Genomic DNA, 27,831 nt, shown 5'->3' with positions numbered 1-27,831 from the left:
CTCTCTCTCTCTCTCTCTCTCTCTCTCTCTCTCTCTCTCTCTCTCTCTCTCTCTCTCTCTCTCTCTCTCTCTCTCTCTCTCTCTCTCTCTCTCTCTCTCTCCCTCCCTCTCTCTCTCTCTCTCTCTCTCTCTCTCTCTCTCTCTCTCTCTCTCTCTCTCTCTCTCTCTCTCTCTCTCTCTCTAGGAGAGTAAGTGTCTGAATTTCTATTAGCAGGTTAAGAGCTCTCCCATCCAATAATACACTGATCCCTAATAGTGATGCTAACACTGTCCATCATATTGATGTTAAGTCGCACATATAGTTTTTTATTGTTGCTGTTATCACTTCCATTTAGGGGGATTACATCCAAAATATTCACAGACTGGTTCCCATATCTAATAGAAGAGATCTTATCTTAATAAACACACAGAATATCAACTCCTCTTCTAGGCATTGCTGGGAATAGGCATGTGTCAACATCACTCAAGACGCACCTTCTTTTTGCGAATATGTCATATTCGCTCTCTGGAACAGTGCCCAGTACTTTCCCTAGAGCAGGTCCAAATGATAATGTAACCCTACAGACGTTTCTATGCCCAGTGGCTGGGCTGATATTCTCCTCACTAATCACTGTAACGAACTTGTTTCGATTGGAGGAAGAATCATAATTAATAAAATTTGTTCCGTATTTAGGTGAAAATTGTTTAAATGTCTTTCCAGAAAAACTCTGTTTAGTTTCAAAATGGTTACTTGAAAATATGATGCCTATTTCTGTATAAATCGCGTTGTTAATTTCTTTTATAGTTCCAGCTAAAACATCAGATGATAATAAGTACTTTGAAGACAAATATCTCTCAACACCCTCTTTCTCATACATAATCCCTACACGTATATTGACCTCGGGATTATTACCCTTAATAACATAATGCGATGCGGGGTGGAGGAATTTTTGTAGATACATTTCCTAAGTCCTCCTTGGATCTAATTCTAGCTGGTTAAACAATCGATTTTGGAAAGATGCAGGGTTGTTATTTGGGAATAAATGCGTATCTGATATGCTGGTCGCGTATATCACGTTAGTGTCCATCACCCTATCTCCTTAGACCGCTTTTTACCAAGTAAAGGTGTTTACACATTGCATACACATTTATATACACTCACCTGTTAATATAAGATCCAGGAAGCATTCCTTTTACTGTGTGGCTCAATCTTCGCAGTTGCCTTTCTCTTAACAGAAGGAGGCTTGACTGCTTGCCGTAGTATTGCGGAATAAATCTCATGGTGTAGAAGTTAGTGTGAAAAAAGTTTGAACAATAGGCAATTTATCAGGTAAAAAAACAGATTTAAGTACAGCCATTATATGTATAATGTCGAATATTATATGAATGCCAGATACGAGAGTCAATAAATTTCCATTCAGATCCCAACGAACGATTCCACTAGCATCAAAATGGTTTAACAAGGATCTTGCATATTCATGGGTTTTTATTTTCAATTTCTAATTTATTAAATGTTTTATGGAGGGGGTTGGTATGTAACTGAGGAGTTGGTTTCACAGTTTGATGGTGAAGGGATTTCACAGTTGGGTGAGCGGGACTGTGCTGCTTTCCGGTTGTCTACTATTTTATGCGGTACGAGATAAAATGCTTTCATTTTTTTACTTACTGAACAACCACGTAATTAAACTATCTGCTATCGGCAGGATAATGAATAAAATACTGCCCCCTCATTTACTGGTTAATATCTGTTTCTTAATTGTTACAAAAGGCTTCTTACAGAAGAATCTGTCATACACTTTTTGACAGACTTAAAGAACACAAAAGAAGTGTTAAGTCTGCAGACACAAACAATGCTCTTTTCTGTCATGTTAATGATTCTAATCATCCGATTGATTGGTCTTCCTTCAAAATAAACTTTCCTGCCTCTACTCCCCACAGACGCCGTCTTGTTGAATCGGCTCTAATACACAACGTACCCAACATGAACTTGAGTCGTGGCTTTGTTGTTGTTGATTCTTCCCTTTCACAGTGTATACTCAAATCTCTAATCTTTCTAACAAACGTAACCTAACATAAGCTTACCCTTCCATTTATCTTTCCTTTTTCTTTTTCTGTCCATTGTTTTCACTTACGTTCCCTTGTTATCTTCTTATTCCTATTACTATCCTTCTTTTCATTAGGTGGATAAAATAGGAGATGCCTCGTATGGGCCAACGGGCCTTCTGCAGTTCTTATTCCTACTACTATCCCCTCTACTACACCTTACCTTTCAAACCTTTTGCCTTGCTCCTCAACTCTATCTTGCCTATTTATTGCCTTCATCTCCTTCCCTCATCACAATCGACTTGAGAATGGTCCAGGACGGATCAAAACGTCGTCGTCCCTTCACCTTCTAGGGTGTAGTCTGGTCAACATGCTTCTTACAGGCTAGTGAGCGAATAAGGAATTTATATTTTTTTCAACTTTTTAATTACCTTGTCGGACACAGGTAATTTTTTGTTTAAAGTTATTAAACATTTCTGATAAACAATTTATATGCGGTTTCTTCAATTTTTCAATTAACTGCTTTCTCGAGGAATATTGAAGTTTTGATAATAGCTGTATCAATTCCTTGTATTTATAAACAAAGGGCTTCTTCATTATAAATGTAATATGTTACCAGCATCGATCCATTGATCGAATGACTGATCATATCCAGCGTATCTAACTTTATACTGAAGTTCACCAGAGACTCTGCATTGCCCCAATACCTTTTCAATATTAAAGGTTTGAGGTAATTGCGCGGGAGTTAATTCTTGCTTATAGAAGCCACCATCAATTTCCTCCCCATTCAGATCTTTCAGGAAGTATAAAGGGATGTGTTGTCTCGAATCAATACTTGTAACTGTAAATATCTCTCGTGTGTTCTGTTGCTTAAACCCTTTCTTAAACTTAGAAATACGATCAGATAGTGTGATGCGTACTGTATCACCGACAGTCAATAAAGGAATGATAGATCTCTTTGATTTACTCTGGCTTTTATTCATTAAATCAAATTTTTCGGCATGCTCTCTAGATGTAGATATTGTGTGTACCTCCTCTTTGTCTTCCCCTTCAATCCTCTGTGAGGGGGTCAAATTATACGTTTTCACAATATCTGGTAGAGTCTGCATGTATTTTAAAGAGTTGTGCGCCGTCATAAATTTGCAAAGTTTGCCTTTTAAAGTATGTATGAACCTCTCAGCAATAGAAGCTTTAGTCTCCTGCGAAAATACACTATATAACTTAACTGTCTTTGTTGCCAACATTTTCTTCACAACAGCGTTATAAAATTCCCCGCCCCGATCAGAATTAATTTTGCGCACCCCTGAGAATGTGGTGAATCTAGAATTAAAGCCAATGCCTTATTTGTACTTTTCCCGTCCTTGCTGCGTAAGGGTACTACTTGGGCGAACCTGGAGAATATATCTACACATATGAGTAAGTATTTCACCCCGTCATTAAGTTTGTCCAATAAACTCATCTCAGCCAGGTCTATAGCTTGAAATAGACGTGGTTTAGGACTTAATACCCGTCGCCGTGGGAATTTACGCGGTTGTAAATAATGCAGCGTATAGGACTCAGAGGTTTTCAGATAATCTTCTACATCGGATAGAGTTATACTAGAGTTAATTAATTTGGTGGCGCTATGCAATCTCTGTATGCCTCCAAACCCCCCTGTAGAAGTGGGGTCGTCATATATTCGTTCCAATACATCTCTCTTGCTCACCATTGGTAAACTATCTCATAGGGTGGTTCGTGAACAATATTACCATGCAATGTTATAGTAGAGGGTGTGTTCGAGCCCAGATCTACTAGCAAATACCCATAGGGTTTACTAATAACTTTCTTATATAACTCCACTTATTTCTTTGAATCCTGTTTACCAAATATTTGTCGTCCAATTGTCGTTTCAATTTGTGAGAGGTCTCTTGATTTAACTAATATGAAATGAGAAGCATTTAAACTAATATTCCTCGAATATTTACCAGGAAAAAATATATTTTGAGTAATTAATATGACGGAAATCATGAAATGTAGCCCCCTTGATAATTCCCTCCTAATTTGGACAGACTTTCTATTTTATAAAATTACTAGAGGGGGCACCAGGCAATGTACTCTCTTCATTCTCTAGGGAGCCCGGTCGATGTAAGCGTTGACAACACTCCTCTTGTACCTGTCTGGGCAGTCACTATTGGCATTGCGGCACATTCCTATGTTTATTTCCTTAGTGTAGACTGCAGTGTAGAAGCCTCCGTTCCTTTTCGTGACTGTTACAACAAAAAAAGGCAGCTTCCCATCATTCTCCATTTCGTACGTGAAACTCAACACAGAATTCTGCTCGAATGTCTCCTTCAGCTGCTGCAAACGTCTGACATCAGGTACCTGCATAAAAATGTCTTCAACATACCTGCAGTATATGGTGCATTTCAAGTCCATGTCAACTAAGAGCTTCTGTTCAATGGTACCCATGTAGAAGCTCGCAAACAGCACACCTAGGGGAGAACCCATGGCGACCCCATCTACTTGCTTATACATGTGCCCATCTGGACTCAAGAAGGGTGCTTCTTTAGTGCAGGCTTGGAGTAGTTTTCTTAGTGTGTTTTCCTGGTATGTCAGTACATACCAGAGGAGTACAGGCCGGATAACGATACACTCTGTCCACTATCATCCCGATTGTTTCATCCTAGAACCTAGAAAGGTTCATACGTACTTTAAAAGGCAAACTGCAAGTTTATGACGGCGCATAACACTTTAAAACACATGCAGACTCTACCAGATATTGTGAAAACGTATAATTTGACCCCTCACAGATGATTGAAGGGGAAGACACCGAGGAGGTACACACAATATCTATACCTAGAGAGCATGCCGAACAATTTGATTTAATGAATAAAAGCCAGAGTAAATCAAAGAGATCTATCATTCCTTTATTGACTGTCGGTGATACAGTACGCATCACACTATCTGATCGTATTTCTAAGTTTAAGAAAGGGTTTAAGCAACAGAACACACGAGAGATATTTACAGTTACAAGTATTGATTCGAGACAACACATCCCTTTATACTTCCTGAAAGATCTGAATGGGGAGGAAATTGATGGTGGCTTCTATAAGCAAGAATTAACTCCCGCGCAATTACCTCAAACCTTTAATATTGAAAAGGTATTGGGGCAATGCAGAGTCTCTGGTGAACTTCAGTATAAAGTTAGATACGCTGGATATGATCAGTCATTCGATCAATGGATCGATGCTGGTAACATATTACATTTATAATGAAGAAGCCCTTTGTTTATAAATACAAGGAATTGATACAGCTATTATCAAAACTTCAATATTCCTCGAGAAAGCAGTTAATTGAAAAATTGAAGAAACCGCATATAAATTGTTTATCAGAAATGTTTAATAACTTTAAACAAAAAATTACCTGTGTCCGACAAGGTAATTAAAAAGTTGAAAAAAATATAAATTCCTTATTCGCTCACTAGCCTGTAAGAAGCATGTTGACCAGACTACACCCTAGAAGGTGAAGGGACGACGACGTTTTGGTCCGTCCTGGACCATTCTCAAGTCGATTGTGATGAGGGAAGGAGATGAAGGCAATAAATAGGCAAGATAGAGTTGAGGAGCAAGGCAAAAGGTTTGAAAGGTAAGGTGTAGTAGAGGGGATAGTAGTAGGAATAAGAACTGCAGAAGGCCCATTGACCCATACGAGGCAGATCTTATTTATAAGCACCTAATGATAAAAGGGATAGTAATAGGAATAAGAAGATAGCAAGGGAACATAAGTGAAAACAATGGAAAAAATGGAAGGGTAAGCTTATGTTAGGTCACGTTTGTTAGAAAGATTAGAGATTTGAGTATATACTGTGAAAGGGAAGAATCAACAACAACAAAGCCACGACTCAAGTTCATGTTGGGTACTGTTATGATCTCAGCCTACAGGAGAAACGAGTCTCCCTCCTTGAGAGTTATTCATCATGCCTGACCTGATTAAAAGGTCTAGCAAATATTGAGGTGATAACCCATATGAAAAATAGTATGTTGGATTCAATGAACAGTTTGAGATTATGGGCAATGAAGAAGAAAACAGATAAATGACTGGCTAGGAGATGTGGACATTTTTGCTGGAGGCGTGAGGCTCGCTTCCGGAGGACTTTGACCTCACTTGAGTGCCAGACATCGCAGGGGAAAGCTGCGCTCCATTGAGCTCCCGTCAGAAGGGAACCCCTAGTGATATATCTCGAAGAGAAGAGAAGTGTGCAGACGTGCCAGCTGCGGAATTGAGTTGAGAACGTTGTGGTCTCAAGTCTTGGACGGCGAGGAGAGTTTAATAAGCTTTTCAGAGGGATTTTCGTGGGCTGTGTGGAGCGCCCTGACCAGACGCCGTCAGAGGGAAAGCGCCCTCGACCAGTTAATCTGTGGTAAGCACGATATACGCCAGTTCATAGTGATTGCTTGTAGTTGGTCGTGTGCCCAGCGACGGTAGCAATGTTTATTTATAAGTTAGACATGTTTTAATAAGGCAGAAGGCCTGAAATAGGAGAGTGAAGAGGGAGGAACATGGAGCGACGTCCGTCCCCTCTGAGCTCTGACAGACAACTGAGGGAGCCCGGCTCCTGACGGAGGAAGACCCTCCCAGGGAGTGAGGACCGCCGCCAGGCGAGGTGGAGTATGGACCCGCCCAAAACGGGGGAGTCCACTCTCACTGTATATAGAGGACAGATAGAGGTTGGAGACAAACATATTGTGTGAATATTTTTGTTTATGTGTTAAAGGGGAAACATTTTTATTGGAGTGTCGATGGGTTGCAGGTTTGTTCTTTGGGGAAGAAGTTGCTGAGAACTTCGAAGCCAGCCTAGATGAGGTAATTGATGAGACTCCAAGGTAGTGGAGCAGAGGACCTCGAGCTGTGAGGAGAAGCAGTGAAGAGGAGTGTCACGTGCTTCTGTAGAGGTGGTGTAGCAGCCAAGAGAGCTGTGGAGGAACCTAGCAGAAGGGTGAAGCACCGTAGTTGCTCAAGGAAACTTCATGGTAGCAGCCTGGAGGAGCTGCAGAGGATCCTGGTAGTGAAGCCCGGAAGAACCTGAAGATATCAGGGTAGTGAACTTCCAGAGGTGGAAGGGGAAGTTCTGGTGGATTACTTGTAGGGAGTTGATAGTGTTTGGTTGTCATTAGCGTGCAAGACGCAGTGAGAGGTGAGTGACTGTTTGCATTCTTATGTCAAGGAGTGATTTACACTGAAGTTTAGAGTTACAGTCGTAGGCTGGATTACCTACAGATGTATGCGTTCTAAGACTGATAGAGTGATCGATTGATCATTGTTGTGTATCAATGAACATTTATACCGATATATGTTATTGCATTCAAATGCTGATTTTCTTTGTACACATTTATAGATACATATATATATTCTCTTGCTGATGGTGCAACAGTGTATGTAGACTTGATCAACTTGGGGAGGTTGATAGTATCAGGTGGTGAACCAGGAGATAGGATACCACTTGATAAGCTGATGATAGAGTTCTGATGGTGTTGGAGTGCAACCTGATTGTAATATTATAGAGTATAGGATTCATTATTATTATATGTGTGTATGTATTGTGTATGTGCTTCGTCCAGTAAATGTATTCCAATTTGCTGGTGTTTGCCCATGTCCTAGTGAGGCTTCCCATGAAATAGCACAGAAGAGAGAGAGAGGGAAAGAACCAAGAACCACTGCTGTGGACAGGGTAGAAGGTAATACTAGTAAGTCAAAAGGGGATTGAGGAGATCATATCACCTAAGGAGAGAGTGGGGAGTCACAGCGGCTCGAGTGGGTGTGTGCACGTGACAACGAGGCTAAGTGTTGGAGCCGCATCCCCTAAATGTGTGACGTTGAGCCATTCTCCGATGGCCAGTAGCGCCTAGTGTGATCTCCTAGCAAGGTATAAGCACTCAACCGAGTTGTGGGTTGGGTTGTCTGCAAAGGAGGAACAACGACGACAACACCAACCAACCCACAGACTATAATAGTACGTTGTGTATTAGAGCCGATTCAACAAGACGGCGTCTGCGGGGAGTAGAGGCAGGAAAGTTTATTTTGAAGGAAGACCAATCAATCGGATGATTAGAATCCTTAACATGACAGAAGAGAGCATTGTTTGTGTCTGCAGACTTAACACTTCTTTTGTGTTCTTTAAGTCTGTCAAAAAGTGAATGACAGAAGGCTTCTGTAAGAAGCCTTTTGTAACAATTAAGAAACAGATATTAACCAGTAAATGAGGGGGCAGTATTTTATTCATTATCCTGCCGATAGCAGATAGTTTAATTACGTGGTTGTTCAGTAAGTAAAAAAAATGAAAGCATTTTATCTCGTACCGCATAAAATAGGAGACAACCGGAAAGCAGCACAGTCCCGCTCACCCAACTGTGAAATCCCCTCAACATCAAACTGTGAAACCAGCTCCTCAGTTACATACCAACCCCCTCCATAAAACATTTAATAAATTAGAAATTGAAAGTAAAAAACCATGAATATGCAAGATCCTTGTTAAACCATTTTGATGCTAGTGGAATCGTTCGTTGGGATCTGAATGGAAATTTATTGTTTTCCGTATCTGGCATTCATATAATAAACGACATTATACATAAAATGACTGTACTTAAATCTGTTTTTTTACTTGATAAATTGCCTATTGTTCAACTGTTTTTCACTCTAACTTCTACACCATGAGATTTATTCCGCAATACTACGGCAAGCAGTCAAGTGTATGAGCCTCCTTCTGTTAAGATTGAACCACACAGTAAAAGGAATGCTTCCTGGATCTTATATTAACAGGTGAGTGTATATAAATGTGTATGCAATGTGTAAACACCTTTACTTGGTAAAAAGCGGTCTAAGGAGATAGGGTGATGGACACTAACGTGATATACGCGAACAGCGTATCAGATACGCATTTATTCCCAAATAACAACCCCTTCATCTTTCCAAAATCGATTGTTTAACCAGCTAGAATTAGATCCAAGGAGGACTTAGGAAATGTATCTACAAAAATTCCTCCTCCCCGCATCACATTATGTTATTAAGGGTAATAATCCCGAGGTCAATATACGTGTAGGGATTATGTATGAGAAAGAGGGTGTTGAGAGATATTTGTCTTCAAAGTACTTATTATCATCTGATGTTTTAGCTGGAACTATAAAAGAAATTAACAACGCGATTAATACAGAAATATGCATCATGTTTTCAATTGTGCGATTCAATTTTTAATTTCAAAAATACGTTGGTAAACAGTGATTCAGCATCCAATTTTGTTTTAAAATTGAGTTAAAACTAACGTAGATATATGACCGAACCAAACCTACCCTATCTTAACCTAACCTAACTAAATCAAAAATTTCTGTTCTTAATATTATATAATATAAATATTTAATGTAAACCAACTGGAAACAATTTATTTAAAATAAAGAAAATCACTCGGCCTATTAGGCAAATCGGACCTTGCATAGTAGGTTGAGAAGGCGTTCTGGCTACTAGGTACGACATATGTCTATATGTCGTATATGCTCCCTATGTCTATATAGGGAGACGGTCGGCCGAGCGGACAGCACGCTGGACTTGTGATCCTGTGGTCCTGGGTTCGATCCCAGGCGCCGGTGCGAAACAATGGGCAGAGTTTCTTTCACCCTATGCCCTTGTTACCTAAAATGAACAGGACCTACTCCCACAACTAGGGAACCGTTGGGTTCTTTAGAAGAACAGAGGTTACCCGGAACGAGTACTGAGGGGAAACAGCCAAGAAACTTAGATAGAGACCAGCTACTTAGAGTAACAAAAAGAAACAAGCTCCTGGACATATGTTTCCTACCAACGCTCTTTTTCCAAGATTATGCTAAACCACTACAGTCTAACCCGAGAGACATATGGAGTTGAATGAGGGAGACCTACAACGAACACCCAATATGGCTCTCTTTTCCAGAGAAACCTCCTATGATGGCATGGAGGAAAGGTAAATCATTAAAAGACTACCTTGTTAGAGCCAATTTTAAAACAGACTTCTCAGATGGTGCTACGACCAATGGGGGGGGGGGCACCAGCTGAGTCATCTAACAAAGGAAGAATATATGTCTGAGGTTAGGCAGGTTCCATAGTCAAAGTAGGCAATGGAGTGACTCGAACCAGCATTGTGGTGGTTCCCAAACACCTGCCTTAACTAACAATGCCACGATTATCACAGGCTGGAGTGTGGGCGGGTTGATTGTAAAACCCTGGTTGGGCTCCAGTTTGGGGCCTCTAGAACCTCCCAGTAAATTCAGTAGAGTTCCAGGTTTGTCAATTGTAGCCCAAAAGTGCATATTTTATATGTATACATAGTAATTTACTTGCATTACATAGGAATGCAAGGTAAATAAATACTCACCTTTTCCTTCAGCTTGGAGTTCAACACAATCTACGAGATTTCTTACTGCTACATGGGCGTGATCGCCGTCATCATCACCATTGTTGTAGCCAGCCTCGTCTCACTCTGCACCGGTAAGTCACTTCTAAAACACTACAAAATACTTGTTTATTTCTTTATGACATTGGACCAGCAGGCGTGTTGACTTTTTTAACAGAGTGAGAAAGGAACCAAAGTGTTTATATTCTTTTACTCAACAACACTGTACGGCAAATCACAATTTTGTATAACATTTTCAAATATATGTATATAAGACACTCAGCCGCCCCTGGGTAGGAGTGCCTTGGGCTTTCTCAAAGAATTGGGTTTCAGGCTCGTTGATGTCACCAGACCCAAGGGCTACCAGTTTCTAATTTCAGCACCTCAGTGTTGTGATCCAGAGGGGAAACGCCTGCTGTGTCCTCGGTTCCTGTCCAGAAGCAGATCAGCTTCAAGAGATCCATAATCCATAACTATTAAACAATTTACATCTTGTAACCTTTAAATATCGTATAACGCAAAACACAAAAGGAAGGAGGTGGTAAGACAAGAAACATGTTGTTTTCAATTGGTTTATTTAAATTAATATTATATTAACAAGAAGAATTAATTATGTAAGTTTACATTAAGATAAGATGGATTAGGTTAAGTTAGGTTAGATAGGGGTAGGTTAGGATTGGTCATATTTTTACATTCATTTTAAATCAAATTAAAAAAAAACATACTTATAATGTGATGGAAAGCATTATCATTTGATAAAAACAAAATTAGAAAAATATATAACTTCAGAAAAAGTTGGCTTATTAGGCAAATCGGGGTTTTGCATAGTAGGCCAAGAATTACATTCTGGTTATCATCTATATAAATAAAAATGTAAATGTTCGTTTGCTCAAAATTGTTAATCTTCGAAAGTTCTTCACCGATTGCTTAGTAATTTTCCCACAACGTTACATTCGCATCCAAGTGAGTTGTTATATATACTATATAGATGTCATGTCTGTGACAGTAAAAAACCTGTTTTTTTTTTGGAAAACTGTGTTTTCATGTGTTTTTTCAAGTGAGGGATCTCTTTGAAACCTCCTTACCGATTGCTTTGAAATTTTGACACAACGTTGCATTTGAATAGGCGCGTGTTTTTATAAACCTGCTATATACATGTCTCATCTGTGGCAGGAAAAAACATGATTTTTTTTTTAAACAGTACCATCTGTTGGATGTAAGAACAACACACACTGAAAGTTTTTCACCGATTGCTTTGAAATTTTGACACAACGTCCCATTCGAATACGCACATGTTGTTATATACCTACTATATAGGTGCCATACCTGTGACAGGTAAAAACATGCTTTTTTGAAAATCAGAGCCATCTGTTGCACGTAATAGCAACACACGCTGTACTAAATATGCTACGATTACATTTCAATGTTTCCGATTGCATTGCCATTTGAATTTTCAAAGATTTCGATTTATTTTCATTTTGATTGAATTATTTTGTGTGACATTGCATTAAAACTGAGCTGTGTTGTTTACCATGCCGTTCATTTCGTGGGTACAGTTTGTTATTTTTTTTTTCATTTTGGGTTTTTAACAGTTTTTCTGATATGTCAGTGATAGGAACATCAGATCATGTGGGAATGCATCAGACGAGGGAGTGGAGAATGGTAGGGAGGACGAGGGACGGGAGTGGGGGATGGTGGGGAGGACGAGTGGACAGCGGAGGGGGGTAATGTTTGGGAGAACGAGAGGACAGGGGAGTTGGGGATGGTGGGGACAAGGGGACAGGGGAATGGAGAAAGGTGGGGGTGGACAAGGGGACAGGGGAGTGGGGGATGGTGGAAAGGACGAGGGGACGGTAGAGTCAGGAATGCTTGGGAGGACGAGGGGATGGGGATGGGGGGGGGGGGTGGAATAGTGGGGAGGACTGAGAGACAGGGTAAGGTTGGTGTTGCTCAGCAATGCAAATGCGTTGCTGAGCCACAGCAATGCATGACCTAATCCTCTCTCTCTCTAGCCAATCACCACCAATTATTAGTAGTGGTAATCGGTACTTACTGCAACCCCACGGGTCTTCACTCAATCCTCTCGGTGCCACTGTTCACCAGGAGAGTCTCTCAGTCTGTCTCCGGCCGGCCTCGTAGCCTAAAGACGAGTGAGAACACGATCACCTCACTTGATCATGTGCCCGCCCTGACAGAGGGCTTTACCGCTCATTATAGGTCACCAACTGGTGTTTACCGTGTCCAGTAACACCTCAGTGGAATAGCGGTAATATAGTAGTAGTAGTGGCCCAAGAGAACACTAATCAATTTGGTAGCAGGTAAGTAAATGTTTAAATCACTCACTCTCAGTAGCAACAAGGTAATGGAGGGTTGACAAAAACATGGCGGTGATTTTGTAGTTTACTTAAAAGATTAAAGAATCACAACTCTGCATCAACAACATGTCAAAGGAATAAATGGACAATCTTCTCTCCGCCTCTTCACAATTCTGGAACACTCCGGGAAACGGCAACACTCCCAGCTGTCGCGTGTTCCCACGCTCCAAATGCAGTGTTATCGAACGTTTGGCAACTCGCAAGATGCCACGCCCACTCACTCTCCTCACTGTCTTACTATACTCACACTATTGGCGTGCGGCGCCTGTTATTCCTTCATGTTCACAGTATATCACAACACTGGCATAATCACAGTTAACCACTAGAATATGTTATTTAATAACTCCAGTATATATAGTTCATTTCATCAATATTCATAATAATAAGGTAACTCTAGGCACACAGCCTTACACTACTAAATTGTACATTTATATATATATCCTCTAGCACAAACTTATAATATAAATGACACGTAAATATAAATGTCCTTGTCACAGTAATCTCTTCATCAAACCACAGGTGCATCACACACCATATATATATCTCGTGAGAGCTCTATAGCATCTCCCTTCACAACTGTTTCTTACTAGAATTATAGACATTGGTGAGCCCTGCTCACGACATAGAAGATACTCTGACTAATCGCTAACTAAAGGGGAATGGGAGGGAAAACTGAATTACCTACTTCCACTATCAATAATGTGGACTTGTCCTCTGTTGCGGGTTGAATTGAAGCTCCTGGTCCCGGCTCACGACTTGCTGTAGGGAACCCCCCACACACACTGATGCTCTTCTCAGGACCTCAACCAACACCCAAAAGCACGTCTTCTCCATGCTGCTTCTCTCTGCAGGCTCCGTGCTCCTCCACAACCTCTTGAAGGGTTGGAGTCGGTCTCCTGGTCGTCGCCTCATCCTCACAACTACGTCTGCAGTCCTTACTCATGGCTGCAGTCATTCGTATTCCCAACTAGCTTGTTCTTCTCCTTCCTCACGGTGAACTGGCCCAGCCGCTACGTCATCACTCAACTGGGTGATGACGTAGGTGAGGTGAGTGATGACCACTGGGTGAGGTGAAACTGTACAGTCGTCCCTGACGTCACTGCCCAGGCTCCACTCTTGCTAAGCACCTGTCACTGGAGCACTTGTTGCTCGTTTCCCGTCAATTCCTTCTTCTGTCCGCCTCACGGATTTCAGGAAGACCTCACAGGATGCTCGCAGACCACTGGTGATGCGTATATTCACCAGAGAGGAGCGAAAACTGTCAGACTGACAGGACCCCCTATCGCACGTCCGCCCTTCATGACGTGTCGTATCTAACTCCCGGCGCCACGGGGGCGTGCGCCTGGACCTACCTCCACTCGTGAGGTCACACTTGCCAGGGGCGTTTCTCAATGGCTCCCTGTACCACGTCACCGTTCTTGGCCAATCTGGTGCCACTGACGTCATAACATTTTGGCGCGAGAACGTAGGAGTCGACGCCATCTTGGCGTCCAAAAGGGCCTAAACCACCGGCCAAAACCCCCTTCTTTAGTTAATTTCTCGCCAACGTGAGAACACCTTATGCTCCCACATATGTCAAATTGTTCTCTGGAAGGCAGAGAACGTTCGGGTAATGTAGATGTGATTCTTACAGCTGGCGTGGGAGAAATATAAGGGGGGGGGGGAAACACCATCACAATATATATATATATATATATATATATATATATATATATATATATATATATATATATATATATATATATATATATATATATATATATATATATATATATATATATATATATATATATATATATATATGAAGATGGAGAAGGATGGGAAGCTGCCCATTCTAGATGTAACAGTCATGGAAAGGGGTGGAGGTTTCCACACTGCAGTCTACACTAAGGAAACAAACATAGGAATTTTGGAGAATTGATTTTTCAATTACCATCAACAGTGAAAAGAAACATAAGAAAGATCGAGAAAATTCGTGTTAGAATTATTAATCTTACTTGTTCGGTCATATTTAATAATATATATATATATATATATATATATATATATATATATATATATATATATATATATATATATATATATATATATATATATATATATATATATATATATCGTACCTAGTAGCCAGAACGCACTTCTCAGCCTACTATGCAAGACCCGATTTGCCTAATAAGCCAAGTTTTCATGAATTAATTGCGTTTCGACTACCTAACCTAACCTAACCTAACTTTTTCGGCTACCTAACCTAACCTAACCTATAGAGATAGGTTAGGTTAGGTTAGGTAGGGTTGGTTAGGTTCGGTCATATATCTACGTTAATTTTAACTCCAATAAAAAAAAAATTACCTCATACATAATGAAATGGGTAGCTTTATCATTTCATAAGAAAAAAGTTTGAGAAAATATATTAATTCAGGAAAACTTGGCTTATTAGGCAAATCGGGCCATGCATAGTAGGCCGAGAAGTGCGTTCTGGCTACTAGGTACGACATATATATATATATTGTGTTGTTTCTGTTGTGTTTGTGTATGTGTTAAGGCCACGCTTGTAATCGTGTATAATAAATTTTCCTATATATACAAATATATAAGAGGGTGGTAGGAGAAGTCGATATGTGCCAGTGCACGAGTGAGTCCAACTGGGGTGCTGCATATTGTCTTTTTCGAGGCTTATGGGTCCCTACAAACAACCAGAGGTGGTACCCCCTATTGTGGGAAAACCTGACTTATATCATTCATTTAAATTGATGCTAATTTTGATAGCTACAATGGACCACCACTTTTTAAGAAAAAGTGGAAAACAGGGTAGAGCAAGTGGTATGCTATTTTACTCCAGGAACTAGTGTCCTATGGATGGTCTTAATTAATAATGCATTGATTATTAAAGGGACTGTATTAAGAGTCAAATCCTCTCACCCAAAATGGGGTGTTAATACTAGAAGCCAAAGTATTCCTAGTACACCTAATCGAGGCTGGTTCTTCCTCGAAACGGGTTAGTAAGATTTACTAAGAAATATATATAATTTAGATAAATATTCAATAAGTTGTTTAATGACAAGAACATATAGTAATTATTAATGGACAAGAAAATTACTCCTATCTCAGAGTTCATGAGGCTATAAGAAATATGATTAAATTCCTAGCTTAAATAGATTATATATAAATTCGAGATTTTATTAAATCTCAACAATTTATGAGGAGTTAATTAGTAAATTAACAAAGATTCAGCCGCTTAGCTGTGACAGTGAAAGGTTGCGTGGTTGTAAGACGGCGTCATCTAGAACCTGCTGCAACACGTGACCTGCTAGCGTTGCGAGGGAATTAGTCTCACCTCAGGCTGCTTCAACACACGCTCGAAACCCAATATGGTGTAAAAATTGTTTACACACAGTTGATTATGTCAGTATGGGACAACAAAGGGTAAATTAGGAAATAAGGTTCACTGGGGACGTACTTGTGTTTTGAGGAGGGAGTGCAGTATAACGATGAACTAAGGGTAAAGTTTACATGTTATGAGCTCAAAACAATGAAACAAACCACTTAACATTATTGTTGTTTGCCGATGCAATCCTTAGGATCACGGTAGGACTAATTATGCACTCCAAGGCTAATTAATAGCAAAGGCCTCTTGCATAGCTTGCGAAAACGTCTCCTCACTCTGTCGCCAAGTCTGGGTCGCCAGCATGCCAGTCTCCAAGTCAGTGATCAATTAACGGCAATGACTGTAATGTTTGGAGTAGACGATGACAAGACCACACCTCACTGGGGAAAATTTCTCCCTTGCACACTGCTAATATGGCGTCCAAAATCTCGGCAGCAAGTGACGCTCTCCCTCCACCCGCCTCGTCTGTGCATGCGCGCTCATATTTCAATAAAAATGGAAAATTGTTTTCCTTGTGAATATTCTACTTAATGAATTATTGAGACTAGTTTTGCAATTATTGGGAGTGTATATTATTTAACTTCTCGTCAAATAGTTATTAATATGAACAGCGTTCTTATTAAACGAGAAATGGAGAGAAATTTCTGCTTCCTCCATGTTAACTTAAGATAACATAAATTGTTATGTAGTGATCCTTTAGCTGATAACACGTTGTTATTAGATCACTAATTGTTATAGTGTCAGTTATTAATTCTTGTAAAGAACACTGACAAAAGACAATAATATTACTCAATTCTCTGGCATGTTCATAGTATTTATACCTCTGCTGGGTATTATCTGATGCAATACCGCCATTCTAAGATGGAAGAATTTGGTAAATGATGCGCAGATAGGAAAATATTAATTTCTGTTAATTCTACAAATTAGTAGGATTAGTAAATACTATGGGTTAATACAATAATGATATATTATAATACAAGAATGACGTATTAGCGTTGGAAATTTCCATCATAACTCCGGGGGAGGAAACCTCGGGTCGCAGTTCACTGACTACTAACGTACCCATTCCGAAGTTATATTATGGATTAGTAAATTAGTACGTTAGTACTTTAGTAACGAATGTCCCAAATCTGTTGTACAGATGTGACTAAGTCATTGTTGGAACATGAATTAAACATTGAAATATTAAATGATTAAGGTATCTGTAATCAAGAACTCTCTAAAGTTACAGTAGACTCAACAACTAGGGTTGCAGTGACATGTAATGGTTGCATTACGTAGTTGCTGAATTGTAGGTAAACTCAGAAAATGTTCTCAAGAACTGATAACATTATTGTATAAGTTGTATTCTACATTATTATACATTAATTAAAGAATTATTCATTGGGTCATTCAAGATCCAGAAGACTCTTGACACTACAGTAAGGTCACGGTCTAGGGTTGCTGTGGAAAATTTGATTTAATATGCACTGCCGTGCTGTAGTCATTCTGACTAATAGTATAACTAAGTTTCTAACTAGCTATAAATAATATAATATTAGAGAACTGAATATGGCTACTCATTAAATCAAGGAAGATTCTGAGTCGACAGTGAGGTTAGTAGCCTAGTCATTCTGACTAATGAACTAATTAAATTACAGCTCATAGGTTTATCACTGGAAACTCATGAATACATCCTCAATTTAAATCAGAAATTAATTTTACTAAATCAATCTCTATGAGTAGTCAACTGTATTCAATTGTCAGTACAGACTAGGCTGGTACTCAGTTGACGAAAATAATGTCCTACCTAAATAGATGGTTTAAATGTCTAATGTACCTAAGTAGAGGGCTAAGCTAATTGTAACAACTTACTAATTCTTAGTAGTGTTACTCTAGCTGAATGGTGAGTAATAATAATTGCAAGGTTATCATGGTGAGCAGTAATGTACTCGGGTTAACATAGTGAGCTGTAATGAGCTCGAATTAACATGGTGAGCTGTATTGAGCTCGGGTTAACCTGGTGAGCAGTAATGTACTCGGGCTAACATAGTGAGCAGTATTGTGCTCGGATTAACAAAGTGAGCTGTAATGAGCACGGATTAGCATGTGAGCTATAATTTGTAACCTAACCTAAACGTTTCACGGTTTATTAGTTCTCTGTGGCATATTCACTTACGTATTGGTAAGTTTGCATTTTTGCTCGCGCTGCGCTCCTACAATAATAAGAAACGAAAGAAAAACAGCTCAAACAAAATTGGATGCAAATATTTTCACTAATTCTTAGTGCATAAAAGGTTGAATAAATAAGGTTTTATTGGCAAACCTTAAGCATAGGTATTATGGACCTTAGTCTTAGTGAATTTATAAGTGTGGAAGTTTCTTGATGACTTCGTGTCACTGTTAAATTCAGGAATGTTGGATGCAGTGGGTGCTAGATTCTCTAGCCTAGTATTATTGATTACCTAGGGAATGCTAGATTCTCTAGCCTAACATTGTTAATTACCTAGGGGAGACTGGATTCTCCAGCCTAATATTGTTAATTACCTAGGGGAGACTGAGTGTGGTCAACTAATAATTCTAGGTCTGCAGTGGATTCAATGGCTTGATCGCTGAGACATGTACCTGTTTAGGTACGGGCCACTGGTTTTCCACTGAGAGCTATGAAACATCTCGGCGAATACTAATTGTACTACATTCAATCTGGGTTTATTACTCAGCTGGGTTTCTCATTCAGCTTGTTGCTGAAGAATTGATTTACTGCTGATTAATTTATTATTGTTGACAGGCATAGGCTTCTTCAGGTTTAAAAGTTTACCTGTCAGTAAGTAGCCACTTGCAGATTGGAGCATATTCATGCCCAATCGTTTAACATGTCCAGTGATGAACTGGTAATAGTAGTCTGCTCCAATTAGTACATTTACATTATTAAGGCAGTCAGATGTTAACTGGTTGTCAGCCAATTTAATTTCATGTTCCTGCAAGAACTTGGCTGTATACCTTAGACCCTTAATATTTAGGTTAAATGGTATTAGATCTACAACAATGGCTTGGATAGCCTTAACATGACTACCTCGACGTACGAGTGGTTGTACTACTGAATATTCTTGGGGTCCTCGATTTATCATGAACCCTGACAGGTTTAATTTTACCTGTCTGATTGGTTTTAAATTAAGTGCCTCTGCCATTTTCTAAGTAATGAAAGTTCTCTAGGATCCTTGATCAAATAGTCCACGAGTGGTGACCTTGGCTCCTTTATTCTTTACTTGAAGTTGGGCAGTGGGCAAGGTTGCATCCTCTTGAGACGCTGGTGAAATTACACTGTAAACATCTCGCACCTTGCAGCACTGTACATGTGGAGATTCTCTACCTCCTATTCTAGGATTGAAATATTTAGTTTTGACAAATTTGCACAGTGCAGCATGATGCTTGCCTCTTCTACACCTATTGCAGGTGTTCAGTGGGGTGTCACAGCTGTTAACATTATGTAGTGTGAGACACCTAGTAAATTTGTGTAACTGTTTGAGTCGTCTGACTCGTGTGCCTCAATTAGGATAATTAGTACAATTGTACAGAGAATGTTGACCAGACCACACACTGCGTACGTGTGGTATCCATATGCAGGCGATGAGTCACAATAACGTGGCTGAAGTATGTTGACCAGACCACACACTGCGTACGTGTGGTATCCATATGCAGGCGATGAGTCACAATAACGTGGCTGAAGTATGTTGACCAGACCACACACTGCGTACGTGTGGTATCCATATGCAGGCGATGAGTCACAATAACGTGGCTGAAGTACTTCAGCCACGTTATTGTGACTCATCGCCTGCATGTGTACAGAGAATGTTTTTGATTGCAAAACGAACATAATCCCCATCCTACAGTTCGTTTAGGAAACACCGGTTTAGGTGAAACTGCAACTACAGGTTGTGAAAGTTTTGCTGTTTGCATTTGCTTATTAATTATTCTCTTGTGAGTACTTGTTGTACTCTGGTGAGCAATTATTGAGGTCTTAGGAGTACTTATTGGACTCTTTGGTCTCTTAGGAGCACTTGTGGGGTTCTTAGGAGCACTTATGGGGCTCTTAGGTCTTTCTGATGAATCAGTGTTTGACCTGTTGTTATTACACTGGTTATTAGTACCTTTATTACCTAATGACTGTTTCACTTTAGGAGTTTCAGATAAGGAACTTGTTGTGGGTACAGTTTCTGTGCATTCAAAATAGGCATTAAGTGCCTGGTTTGCTTGATGACTGTTAGTCATATTATGCAAACCTGTGAATATATCCTGCATTGACAGGACATAACCCTTCTGGTATAAATACAATTTATTGAATATCTCACCAGACAATTTTCTCTGGATGATAATTTTAGTTATCCACTCAGCAGTGAGGTGATCCACCTCCTTGCTGAAGGAATTTAACAGTGACTGTTAAACTAACTAAGCTGAAAACTAAAAGCTTGTAAAGAGTCAACTGATTGCTCTGGTAGAGATAAATCTAGTAATTGGTGAACAAGATTTATAACAGTCTTCTCATATCAGCACTTGCTCTAGAGAGCTGGTTTGAGTAATTATGACTATTACTTGTGTTGCTTAAGGCTTTTTGCTTGAAGCCTCAGCTTTAATTACAGCTTCAGCTGCTGCTGCAGCTTCAAATTTATTTTCATTTTCTGGTCCAGATTCACTGGCTGTTGCAGCTTTACTTGGAGTTTCATCTGCAGCTTCACTTATTTCTCTGGGTTCCTTTGAGAAGCTGGTTAATTCAGTAGCCTCATGCATTGAATTTATTGAATCCAGGAAATACAGAGACGAGCTTTCTGAAAGCTGTTCAGACTCTGTAAATTAATTATTACGTGAAGTTCTATTAGATGAGACTGTAGAAAATGAAGAATCTAAGGATCCTTAGATCCAGTGTAAGGATCTAATTTAATTAGAGGAGTATCCTCATTTTGCGGTAGCTCATGTATTCCATCTGAGCTGAGTGCTTGCTTGGGTATAGGTGTACTATGAAAAGGTCCTGCTCCAGCAGGAACATTTACTGTTGCAAGCACTTTGTTATAGTGATCTAACTTGTCTTGAATTATATCTTCATTAGTCGGCAAGGTCAGTTTCTATGACTCACTTCGTCTGGGTCAGTATCACTGACAAGGAGTATGTTCCTATAAGACTCGATTATATCTTTTACAAAGTCGTATTTTTGGCTAGCCACTATTGTGGAAATTCTTAGCCTGGAAATGTTAACTGGTTTAGTTCTTAAGCAGTTGTCACATTTATTGAGTAGTCTTCTTAAATGACTTTGAAGACCTCTCAAGGTTCTTCCAGTTTTTTTCTGGAGTAGCCATACTGGCTGAGCCTTATAGGGCTTATATAGCTACTTGGACAGCTATGGTATTTGCTCATATATGTAGAGCAGGTATAATTATTAACAACCTGATATTTCCTTGAGGCTGATTTTAGTTTACCTTGTTTGGAGGTTAGGTACCTACCTAATAATAAGCAACTAAGATTTGCAGTAGAACTCTGGTGTCTCTACAGGATTTCCTAGGCCTAGCTCATAATAATCAGCTTTGGATGGGTAGTGACACTTCAGTAACACTCAAAGATAGACATAGAAATATGTAATGAAATATAATTACACAATAAATTGTTTATAAATCCCACCCCTATTAGGGTCAGCACAAATTAAATAATATATATATACACCAGTACTGTCTAACACAGTACTAGTTAGGTAATAATTTTACCTATTTATGCAGCTAATGGTGTAGACTGAATTTGTACAAATCTTAGTACCGTGGCAGTCTAAAATAACCTACCTCTGTTGGGTTGGCATAACTATAATGAGGTGCAATAATGTAAAAAATAGTGCTATGTTTTTGGATATTTGTAATTTTATATATAACCACTTGTAGAAATACGTGTATAAGAAATTTAATGAACACAAGATTTTTAATTGTGTTTGGCAAGTATTCTACTGCCGTAAATAATGTTTAACCTGACTGTACTTCCTAATTGAGGAATATAATGTTATCAGGGTTAGTAATGATTAATTGATTTATGGGATCAGTAATTTGGATTAGTATACTGGATCCTGAAATGTTAATGCATTCACTGACTTGAGTGAATCAGTAATTATAGATTTAATTTGATTTAGGCGATAATATACAGTCTGCTGACAGCCATAAAATGAAACATTTGTATAGCCTAATAATGGTAACACATAATTGGTGATAGTAAATAATTAGTTATGACTGAGGATAACTTGATTCTCAGCTATCTGTCTAGGTTTGAAGGACCTAGATAGATTTTTGTGTGTGGGAAAACTTGACTCATGTAATTCATTTAAATTGATGCTAATTTTCGATATCTACGAAGGACCACCACTTTTTGAGAAAAAGTGGAATACAGGGTAGAACAAGTGGTATAGAAGTCAAAGTACTCCTAGCCCAGGAAACAATTTTAAGTTTCCACAAAGTTCCTGGAAAGTGTTACTATGGATTGGAAACGTTCATTTTCAAGCATTAGATACGTTATTTTGTGTGGAATTAAATAGGTTTCCGAAACTTATAACCAAAATCTACGTACCTAACCATAATTTGAAATTTTGTGATACCTTTTACACCCTAATTTTAAACTTTGTGACACCTTTTATAAAGTGTTTAAAGTTAAAATGCTAAAATATGAATACAATAGGAAATGTAAAAATATAAAAATAAATTTCAACATTTGGACAATAAAAAAAAGTCATAATAAAGGTGGGTTCATCATTTTTATTCATTTATCATTTGGAGCTAGTGTAGTGGCCTAGTGTAGTAGCCTGGTGTAGTGGCATTATATAGTGGTGTTGTGTAGTAGCCTGATGTAGTGGCATGGTGTAGTTGCATGGTGTGGTGGCATTGTGTAGTAGCCTGGTGTAGTATCCTGGAGTAGTAGCCTGGTGTAGTTGCGTAGTGTAGTGGCATGGTATAGTGGCGTCGTGTACTGGCGTGGGTTAGCAGCCTGGTGTAATAGCCAGGTGTAGTGACGTGGTGTACTAGCGTGGTGGAGTTGCGTGGTGTAGTAGCCTGGTGTAGTGGTGTGGTGTAGTAGCGTTGTGTAGTAGCATGGTGTAGTGGCGTTGTGTAGTAGTGTGGTGTAGTAGCGTGGTGTAGTAGCCTGGTGCAGCGGCATAGTGTAGTCGCATGGTATAGTAGCCTGGTGTAATAGCCTGGTGTAGTAGCCTGGTGTAGTTGCGTGGTATGGTGGAATGGTGTAGTAGCCTAGTGAAGTAGCCTGGTGTAGTGGCGTTGTATAGTAGCCAGGTGAAGTTGCGTGGTGTGGTGGCGTGGTGTAGTGGCATGGTGTAGTGGCATGGTGTAGTGGCGTGGTGTAGTGGCATGGTGTAGTGGCGTGGTGTAGTAGCCTAGTGTAATAGCCTGGTATAGTAGCTTGGTGTAGTAGCCTGGTGTAGTAGCCTGGTATAGTTGCGTGGTGTGGTGGCATGGTGTAGTAGCCTGGTGTAGTAGCCTGGTGAAGTCGCGTAGTGTAGAAGCCTGGTGAAGTGAAGTGGTGTAGCGGCATGGTGTAGTAGCCTGGTGTAGTAGCCTGGTGAAGCGGCGTGGTGTAGTAGTCCGGTGTAGTGGCATGGCGTAGTGGCGTGGTGTAGTAGCCTGGTGTAATGGCATGGTAGAGTGGCAAGGTGTAGTAGCATGGCGTAGTAGCATAGTGTAGAAGCCTGGAGTAATGGCCTGGTGTAGTAGCCTGGTGCAGTGGCTTGGTGTAGTAGCCTGTTGTAGTAGCCTGGTGTAGTGGCGTTGTATAGTAGTAGCTTGGTGTAGTTGTGTGGTGTGGTGGCATGGTGTAGTAGCCTGGTGTAGTAGCCTGGTGTAGTAGCCTGGTGTAGTAGCCTGGTGTAATAGCGTAGTGTAGAAGCCTTGTTAAGTGAGGTGGTGTAGTGGCATGGTGAAGTAGCCTGATGTAGTAGCCTGGTGTAGCGGCGTGGAATAGTGGCATGGCGTATTAGCCTGGTGAAGTGGCGTGGTGTAGTGGCGTGATGTAGTTGCCTGGTGTAGTGGCATGGTGTAGTAGCCAGGTGTTGTAGCCTGGTGTAGTGGCATGGTGTAGTAGTGTGGTGTAGTTGCATGATGTAATGGCATGGTGTAGTGGCATGGTGTAGTGGCATGGTGTGGTAGCCTAGTGTAGTAGCCTGGTGTAGTGGTGTGGTATAGTAGCCTGGTGTAATGGCCTGGTGTGGTGGCATTGTGTAGTAGCCTGGTGTAGTATCCTGGAGTAGTAGTCTGATGTAGTGGCATGGTGTAGTGGCGTGGTGTAGTAACCTGGTGTAGTAGCCTGGTGTAGTAGCCTGGTGTAGTAGCCTGGTGTAGTAGTCTGATGTAGTGGCATGGTGTAGTGGCGTGGTGTAGTGTTGTGGTGTAGTAGCCTTGAGTAGTGGCATTGTGTAGCAGCCTGGTATAGTAGCCTGGTGTAGTAGCCTGGTATAGTGGCATGGTGTAGTAGCCTGGTGAAGTAGTTTGTGCTGTAGTAGCCTGGTGTAGAGGCATGGTGTAGTAGTGTGGTGCCGTGGCACGGTGTAGTAGCCTGGTGTAGTGGTGTGGTGTAGTAGGCTGGTGTAGTAGCCTGGTGTAGTGGCGTGGTGTAGTAGCCTGGTGTAGTTGCATGGTGTAGTAGCCTGGTGTAGTAGGCTGGTGTAGTAGCCTGGTGTAGTGGCGTGGTGTAGTAGCCTGGTGTAGTTGCATGGTGTAGTAGCCTGGTGTAGTAGGCTGGTGTAGTAGCCTGGTGTAGTGGCATGGTGTATTAGCCTGGTGCAGTAGCCTGGTGTAGTAGCCTGGTGTAGTGGCATGGTGTATTAGCCTGGTGCAGTAGCCTGGTGTAGTAGCCTGGTGTAGTGGCATGGTGTATTAGCCTGGTGTAGTAGCCTGGTGTAGTAGCCTGGTGTAGTGGCATGGTGTAGTAGCCTGGTGCAGTAGCCTGGTGTAGTGGCATGGTGTAGTAGCCTGGTGCAGTAGCCTGGTGTAGTGGCATGGTGTAGTAGCCTGGTGTAGTAGCCTGGTGTAGTGGCATGGTGTAGTAGCCTGGTGCAGTAGCCTGGTGTAGTGGCATGGTGTAGTAGCCTGGTGTAGTTGCCTGGTGGAGCGGCGTGGTATAGCGGCATGATATAGTAGCCTGGTGTAGTGACGTGGTGTAGTGGCATGGTGTAGTAGCATAGTGTAGTAGCCTGGTGTAGTGGTGTGGTGTAGTTGCCTGGTGTAGGAGCCTGGAGTAATGGCCTGGTGTAGTAGCGTGGTGTTGTTGCTGGTGGTGGTGTTGCTGGGGTGGTGGTGGTGGTGTTGAGTAGTGGCGTGGTGTTGTGGCGTGTAGTAGCGTGGGTTGGCGTGAAGTGGTGTGTAGGGTTGAGTAGGGGCGTGTAGGGGCGTGTGGTGACGTGTAGGGGCGTGTAAGAGCGTGTAGGGTTGTATAGTGGAGTGTAGGGTTGTGTAGGAGCGTGTGTTAGCGTGGTATTGTAATGTAGTGCCGTGTAGGCGCGTATAGTGGCGTGTAGGGTTGTGTAGGGACGTGTGTTGGCGTGGTAAAGTGGCGTGTAGGGGCGTGTAGAGACATGTAGGGGCATGTAGAGGTGTGTAGAGGCGTGTAGTGTCGTGTAGGGGTGTTTATTGGCGTATAGGAGCGTGTAGTGGTGTCCAGTGGCGTGTAGTGGCGTGTAGAGGCATGTAGGGGCATGTAGTGGTGTGTAGGGGCGTGTAGTGATGCATAGTGACATGTAGGGGCGTGTAGGGTTGTGTAGGGGCATGTAGTGGCGGGTTGTGGCGTGTAGAGACATGTAGGGACGAGTTGTAGCGTGTAGTGGCGTCTAGTATTCTGTAATTACTATCAGAAGATAGTAATTACAGAATATGCGGTCATATTCAATGAGACATATTTAAAAGAAAACCTCCTGCCTAGTATACACCAATAATATATATATATATATATATATATATATATATATATATATATATATATATATATATATATATATATATATATATATATATATATATATATATATATATATATATATATGTCGTACCTAGTAGCCAGAACGCACTTCTCAGCCTACTATGCAAGGCCCGATTTGCCTAATAAGCCAAGTTTTCATGAATTAATTGTTTTTCGACTACCTAACCTACCTAACCTAACCTAACCTAACTTTTTCGGCTACCTAACCGAACCTAACCTATAAAGAAAGGTTAGGTTAGGTTAGGTAGGGTTGGTTAGGTTCGGTCATATATCTACGTTAATTTTAACTCCAATAAAAAAAAATTGACCTCATACATAATGAAATGGGTAGCTTTATCATTTCAACAGAAAAAAATTTGAGAAAATATATTAATTCTGGAAAACTTGACTTATTAGGCAAATCGGGCCTTGCATAGTAGGCCGAGAAGTGCGTTCTGGCTACTAGGTACGACATATATATATATAAATATATATATATATATATATATATATATATATATATATATATATATATATATATATATATATATATATATATATATATATATATATATATAATGGAAGGGAGTACCACCTCTAGGTGGAAGAAGGGGGACCCATAGCCTCGGAGGAAACCACGCATAACGCATTAGAGGGAATGTTTAGATTCCCTCCAATACAGTGTCTGTGTGCTTTTCTCCTACCACCCCCTTCCTTTTCAATTGTTTGTGCTTCATTATGCATTTGATGGTTACAAGATATACATGGGTTGATACAAAAATAATAATGCAAAAAGGTGCTTAAAGGTTATGGATCTCTTGAAAAACACAACAATGGGAAACATTGATGAATGTCACAGACGGGTTCGATCATTGTTGCAAGTCAAACACTTCTTCGAATTCCTCTGAAGTTGGACTAGTGCCCAAGACGCAACAGGCATTTCCCCTCTGAATCGCAACACTGAGGCGCTGGAAAAAGAAACTTTTTGCTCTCTGGTCTTTTGTAGCGCTGATCAATTTGTCCCCCAATTCCTTCAGGAACTTCAATGCACATTTTCCTCACGAACCGAGGGTCTCCAAGCCGATCGGAACAAAGCTGTAGCAGTGTGCTAGACCTCTGTATTTAATAATTTTCTGCGATTCCCTGAAAGAAGCAGCACCACCGCTTTCACGTGTGCTGTAGTGAAGGTAGGTACTGGCCAGTGTGGCAGCGCACGTGTAGTCCCATACCACTTGCTTCCAAGGTAGCAAGGTGACCCCATCAGGGCGCTTCTGAGGGTCGTTAGGTCTGGATAAGTGTGGTTCTCTTTGTGCCAGGCAGCGGGCTGTGGCGAGGCTCCTCTTGATGATGTCGTTGACTTCTTCGTGTCTTGCAATTTTACCCTGTGATTTAAGACATACCAGACCATGACGAGCATATTGGTCTGCCATCGCAGTTCCGCAGATGCACCTATGTTCGGTGAGGATGGGGGCGGCAAGGCGAAGGGCAACTCCAATGCGGAGAGCGTCATGACTGAGGCGAGTTCCCAGGGCTGCATTGGGCACAGCAAATAAAAAATCCCCGGCGTGGGGTGCTGTTACCGCTAGGAGGCGGGCTTTGTTTTCAGCATCAGCGTTGTCAATCATTGCTGTGACAGTCTTTTCCATTATGGGGCTATCCCAGTGGGCCTGCTTGTGGTCTTTTGGGACTTGTGG

General features: G+C 40.7%; 1 pseudogene; it reads left to right on the top strand.

The window, feature by feature from the left end:
- Window positions 1–27,831, top strand: part of LOC138353543 (sodium-coupled monocarboxylate transporter 1-like) — a 176,358-nt pseudogene that overhangs the window by 120,079 nt on the left and 28,448 nt on the right.

This window comes from Procambarus clarkii, chromosome 58 (assembly GCF_040958095.1).
Source record: "Procambarus clarkii isolate CNS0578487 chromosome 58, FALCON_Pclarkii_2.0, whole genome shotgun sequence".
NCBI classification, from domain to species: Eukaryota; Metazoa; Arthropoda; class Malacostraca; order Decapoda; family Cambaridae; genus Procambarus; species Procambarus clarkii.
Note: the sequence above shows the minus strand (reverse complement) of the source record. Positions and strands in the feature narration are given on the sequence as shown.